We start from the raw sequence: 6,559 nt of genomic DNA, 5'->3' as shown, positions 1-6,559 counted from the left end.
CCTTTCTAACCTTCCAAGTAGAGTTTGCCAGTAACTCCACCAGTCAGAAATTATCTTCTTCCCCCAGCTACCCCCAAGCTATAGGGAGGAGGCGCCGGCAGCAAGTAACTGCAGTGTCCTCCCCTCTAGGGAGGCTTGAAACCTGAAACCCAAACTGCACAAAGGAAGACCAGCTGCTTACGGTTAGATCTTCCTCAAACTGAGAGAAAGCTGGGATGTGAACCTTTTTTAACTTTCAGGTCTCTGCTTAAGGTGGCCCTGTTCTCTACATCAGAACCGTATTCAAGTAAAGTTCTAGTTATTTGCATTTCTCATGAATATGCAGTACTTAACCCATGTGGGAAATTGAGGGAGTCTAGAGGCAAACAATTGCATGGCGACGTTCTACTCCTGAAACATTAAGGATTTAGAGTCTAGATGAGATCTTAAAAGATAGTTTGCAACTAAATAAGATACCATAAGGCCATATACAAAGAAGTTTTTTTTTAAACAATATTTATCTTAATAGTGTGTTATTTTCCCAATTACATGTAAAGATGATTTTCAACGTTCATTTTTGTAAGATTCTGAGTTCCACTCTTTAACTCCACCTTCCCTCACCAGCAAGCAATCCGATAAATATACAATGAATTGTACATTCATTTTAAATATATTTCCATACGAGTCATGTTGCGGAAAAACAATCAGAATAAAAGGGGGGAAAGCCACGGAGAAAAAAAAAAGTGAAAATAATTTGCTTTTATCCGCATTCAGTCTCCATAGTTCTCTTTCTGAATGGGGAAGGCATTTTCCATCCAAAATTTAAGGAGCGCTGTACTAGGTAATGAGGAAGATGAACGAGTTTATTTATTTTTTTATTAAACCTTTTTCATTTGCAAAACGTATGCCTGGGTAATTTTTCAACATTGACTCTTGCAAAATTTTCTGTTCCAAATTTTTCTCTCCTCCTCCCATCCCCTCCCCTAGGTGGCAGGGCAGGTAGGATGGACAAGTTTAAATAAGATCACGATTATGTACTCAAAGAACTTAATCTAATTGGGAAGGAATAAGATACAAACAATTCATTCTTAAAGAGTTTGAAGGAACTCTAAAGGATTGATTGATTATCATATTGATCTTCTATCTAAACAAGAATCCCCTCTATAAAATATCCATCAAATGGACCTCTAAGAATGAAGACCTCTAAGAGAGAATCTATTTTTTCCTGACTCTGTTCCAATTGTTGGGGATATTTTTTCTTATATTGGGTCTAATTCAAATGAAATAATATTTGTAAAGGGCTTAGCAGTTTCCAGCACATAAAGTGTTATAAAAGCTAGCTAGCTTCTAGTTGATTGTATCCTTAGTCCTCTCTTCTTCCATCCTCAAATCTTTTAAATGATTTTCTTTTGACAAGATCTTGAGACCTTTCTCTTCAATATGTTGATTCTGTGTATATGAGTGTGTACATACATTTATAAATAGATATGTATATATGTTCAAATCTGGCCTCAACTACTAGCCATGTGATCCTGAGCAAGGCACTTTAACTCTGCCTCAGTTTCCTCCTCTGTAAAATGAGCTGGAGAAGGAAATGGTAAACCACTCCAGTATCTTTGCCAAGAAAACTTCAGATGGGTCTCAGAAACAGGACTGAAAAAGATAAAAACAACAACACACTCATGTGAAGCTTAGACGTCACAGTGCTTTGATTTGATTTGATTTTGATTTGAATTCAAACTCAGTCCCAGGCACTAGCAGTGTTCCCTGGATAAGCCACTTAACCTCTGAGCTTCAGTCTCCTTAACTGCAAAATGGGATTAATGATAGTACCTGATTATATTTAGAATTATATCTATTTAACCTATATTGGATTGCTTGCTATCTTGGGGAAGGCGGAGCAAGGAAGAGTGGGGAAAAAATTTGGAACACAAGGTTTTGCAAAAGTGAATGTTGAAAACTATATATATTTGGAAAAATAAAATATTACTAAAAAATGATAGTATACACTTCCCAGGGTTATTTGTGAGGATCAAAATGTCATGTTTATAAAACACTTAGCACAATGGCTTTCACATAGATAGCATTATATAAATGTTTCTTCTATTCTTATCACCACTAGCATCATCAATATTATTTAATATTACTTGACTACATTAGGAAAAGCAGTACAAAGCTGCTTCTGACACACATTGGCTAAGTGATCCTGGACAAATCACAACTTCTCAGTGCTCTAGGCCTTAAATTTTTTTTCACTCATAACCTTTTTGCCTCAGAAATGTTTATACAACTCCAGGTGTATAGGTATATGAAATAGGAATACAAATCAAATACTGATAACAAATCTTAATTTCATGACCCCCCCAACTTTAGTTACAAGAGAGTGATCTAGTTTTGCTTCAGGTAGCGTGAGAGAATGGTAGAAATTTCTTACTTAGAATTCTCTTGACCCATGAACTTGGAGATTTACTTCCTATTCTGTTCCTTCTCCAAAAGCACTCCTCTAAAATGTAAATTCCTTGAGAATAAGTATTGTTTCCTAGAAGGTTCCTTGCTCTATTCTATCCATGTTCTTCTGTTTTAATATCCAGTTTTTCATGGCCTTTTCTAAAATGTGGATCTAAGAATTGAACACAATCCTACTGATGTGTGATTTGTGCAGAGTACAATGTAACAACACATGTTGGAACATAAATCTCTTAAAGTAGCCAGATAACTCATTATAATTAGTTAAGTAATAGTTTAAAGTATTATCCTGTTTGAGAATTAATAAGTGACTTCCAAACATATTCTGACCCTAAAAGGCATTGTGGTACAGTTAGGGGTACACTAACTAATGTTAAACAACTATCTCTAGGGGGAAGAAAAGTGAATGACACACTTTGAAATTTAATGTTCATTTATATAATTTCCTGCTACCTTTCTTTAATCCCAGACAATCAACACAATAATAAACTCAGCTTTGTTTTGTAGTCCTATTTCCTATTTGAGAATGAGCTAGCCTAGTCTGAAAATTTAAGATACAACTCTCAAGAACCTGTTTGAGCCTGATTGTTGCATACTCCTGGGGCAGTAGATAGAGGGTCTCAATCAGTTGGAAAAACTTGGGTTAAAGTCCTTCCTGTGATATTTAATGCACTGGATATATAATCATGCTTAAGTCACTTAACTTCTCAGTATACCAAGCAATTCTTTAAACTATGAATTGCTGAGTTGGTGAAGGTCTACATTGATGGATACCACCAGGAATTTCCTAGAAGGAAACCTTGTTTTTTATAAAAGTATATGAACTTTTTGGCTGCCATATCACACTGCTTAAGTATATTGAGTTGGTTTGAATCTCTCCTAATAGCAGACTTTTACTCAAGTTCCTGATAAGAAGGTGATATGTTTGAATTATATTCTTGGATTTGTTGTATCCTTTCAGCAGAAGGTGAACTTCTTCAAGTCAAGGATTGCTTTGTTTTTCTTTGTACCTCTAATGCCTTGTACATAATAAACCTTAATAAATGATTTTTTTGAATTATTTTTTAATTATTGAATTTAGTAGTAGGTTTAAACAATTGGGTTGTTAAAAGTCCATCCCTTCATCTTTCTTTTTTTTTAGGCTGGGGTTAAGTGACTTGCCCAGGGTCACACAGCTAGAAGTGTTAAGTGCCTGAGACCAGATTTGAACTAGGGTTCTCCTGAATTCAGGGCTGGTGCTCTATCCACTGTGCCACCTAGCTGCCCCTATTCCTTCATCTCAATGAAGAATTGTCATTAGATATTAACCCAATCTAAATAAAGGAAAATATGGGTGTTGTTTTTTGTTTTTGTTTTTGTTTTTTTAATATAAATCCCTTGAGCTGGGAAAAGGAGGAAACGAATAGGTTATCATTTCTAAAAAGAGGATAATGAAAGAAAATGGTTCATGAAATATTTAATAAGATATTAAGAAGACCTTATTTTCAGAGCTAGACCTTATTTTCATATCATTTTGTATCTTTATCCTACATATCATTATATTTTGTACTATTGTTATTTGTGTACATGTCTTCTTTTCCCTTTAAGATTGTAAGGTTTTTTACTTCACAGGCAGAGCCTTATTTATTATTGTAATTTTCTGAGGTCCTGCATAGCACTTTACAAATACTAAAATTATATATAAAATTTGTTGACAAATTTTCTTATGTTGCTAATATTTAGTCACTAAATTTTTCAGAATAGGGAGTGTTTTAATTCTGTTTCTCCCAACGAGGCCCTCTTAGAAATTAAATAGTCCACAATTACCAAAATTCTAGAATACCAATCATCAACAAAATTTTAAGTAGGTCAAATTCATATAGGGAAAAACTCCCACTTTGCATTTCTTTTTTTCCCCCTCTTTTAATTTAATTTTCAGATCCAAATTTGCTCTTCCTTTCTTCCTCTGACACACATTGACAAGTCAAGAAGGACAAAGAATATATATATAATACATGAATATATATGAATGTGTGTATATATGTATGTGTAGTCATTCAAAACAAATTCATTAATTATGAGAAAAAAGAAAAGAGAGGGAGGGAACGAAGGAAGGAAGGAAGAAAAGAAAAAAGAAAATATATCTTGATTTGCACTATGAGTTCATTTCTTTCTTTGGAAGTGGAGAACATGCTTCATTATCAGTACTTTGGAATTGAGGTTGGTCATTCTGCTGATCAAAATTCCTAAGTCTTTCACAGTTAATTATGCTTACAATATTGTTGTTATGACACGAATTCTTTACCTGGTTATGTTTCCAAGTAAAGATTCTTTGCATTTATTCATACAAATTTTCCTTTCCACCTTCTTTTGCTCCATCTGGTCCTTAGATTTCAGATTGATTTGTCTATCTCATATTGGAGGATCATTTTGAAATAACAACCTGTCAGTTCAATAGTTAATAATAGGCTAGTTTAATATGTTATATCAGCTTGGGGGGGAGTTTGTATTTTAATAAGGAACTCTGACCAAAAGCAGTGCAGATACAAATTAATTCTCAAACACTTCAGTGGATCAGTGCTTTCATCCATCCATTTGAGTATCCCAAACTAAGCTGCAATCTGTCTTTGTCTATCCATACTGTGAATGTATGCCTAGAAGTTTCTCCATAAAAGGGTTTAACCCCCTAAAAAGAGTTTAGCAAAGATGGGGTAAGCCATGGGCAGATTTATAGGGGAAACTAACCTTTGGGTTTTTTGATTAGATAGAGTAGTGAGGTTTCCAAAGACAGCCAGTAGAGGTGGGACTGTAAGGGAAAGTCCACTTGAACAAAGGCTCACTTAAGGCTCAGCCCATCCCATCCCTGCTATTCCCAGTTTGCCTCCTGGAATATTATAATCTTATTAGTATATCAGGCTTTGATGCTAACCCATCTAGCTACCCAAGACCTCATCTGTATCAGTTTGTACTACTTAGGAGTCTCTGAAACCAGCTCTGAATCCATCATTTCCTATTACATTATATTTATATACAATTTGTTCAGCCATTTCCCAAATATCCAAAGTACCTCCAGAAAAACTAGTTCTTTGCTTTTGTTTTTCTTCCTTTTAATCCCTCCTTCAGTATCAGAAAGTTTGTTTTGCTTGTGGCTATTCCCTTAAAGGTTTTATCTTCCTTTCTTTAATCTGTCTTCTGGTATATATCAAAAAACTGTTTTGTGTGTGTTCCACCCTTCTCTATCCTTTTCTCAGAGGGAGGTGCCTTTAAAATTTATCAGGTTGTGTATTCATTTTCTCAAACACCATAGCATTGAATTATAAAGACTGATAATTTTAAATTAATCCTGTCAGATCTTGTTTTAGTATTCCTGTTCAAATATACTCCCTGATTCCCTGAGGTAAAGAAAGGGAAGACTTTTTTTTTTTTTTTTTTTTTTTTTTTTTTTTAGTAAATCTTAACTCCTTTTCTAAATAACATCTTCACTTATCCTAAGGAGATCTATGCCTTTTGGTTCTAAACTATTTCATCCTTTAAAGGTTTTAAAATTTAATTTAGTCATGCAAAAAAAATGTATTAAGGATACTATCTTCCAGACACTTGACATAAAAAGCTAAAAACAAAATAATACTTGCCCTTAAAATGTTTATATTTTATTGAAGGTGTTAATATTTGTGCTGAATCAGTCCAAGTGACCCCAATTTTTCAGTCTTGTCGTTCTCCTGGATAAATGTCTAAGGCTCAGTAGGGAGAGGCAGCATGTACTTTGAGAGTCCTAGGTATTACCAGTTGCTTCTCATTTTCATCCCAACCTCCTTATATCTTTAATCTCATTTCCATCTGATTTCAGTCAAGGGGGAAGAGCTGAGGAAAAGTTTTAGATGGTTTGAAATGTTGCCTGACTATTCTCCACAACTTGTTCATCCTTTTCTTTCAGATTCTATTCTTTATGACTCCAAGGGATTTTCTTGGCTAAGATACTATAGAGATTTGCTATTTGCTCTCCAGTTTATTTTATAGATGAGGAGGAACTGGAGGCAAACAGGGTTAAGCGACTTACCTAAGATCACAGAAATAGTTAGTGTCCAAGCCCAGATTTCAGTTCTGGAAAATGAGTCTTCCTGACTTCAAGCACGGT

This window comes from Sminthopsis crassicaudata, chromosome 1, assembly GCF_048593235.1.
Source record: "Sminthopsis crassicaudata isolate SCR6 chromosome 1, ASM4859323v1, whole genome shotgun sequence".
NCBI classification, from domain to species: Eukaryota; Metazoa; Chordata; class Mammalia; order Dasyuromorphia; family Dasyuridae; genus Sminthopsis; species Sminthopsis crassicaudata.
This window is presented reverse-complemented; position numbering follows the sequence as displayed.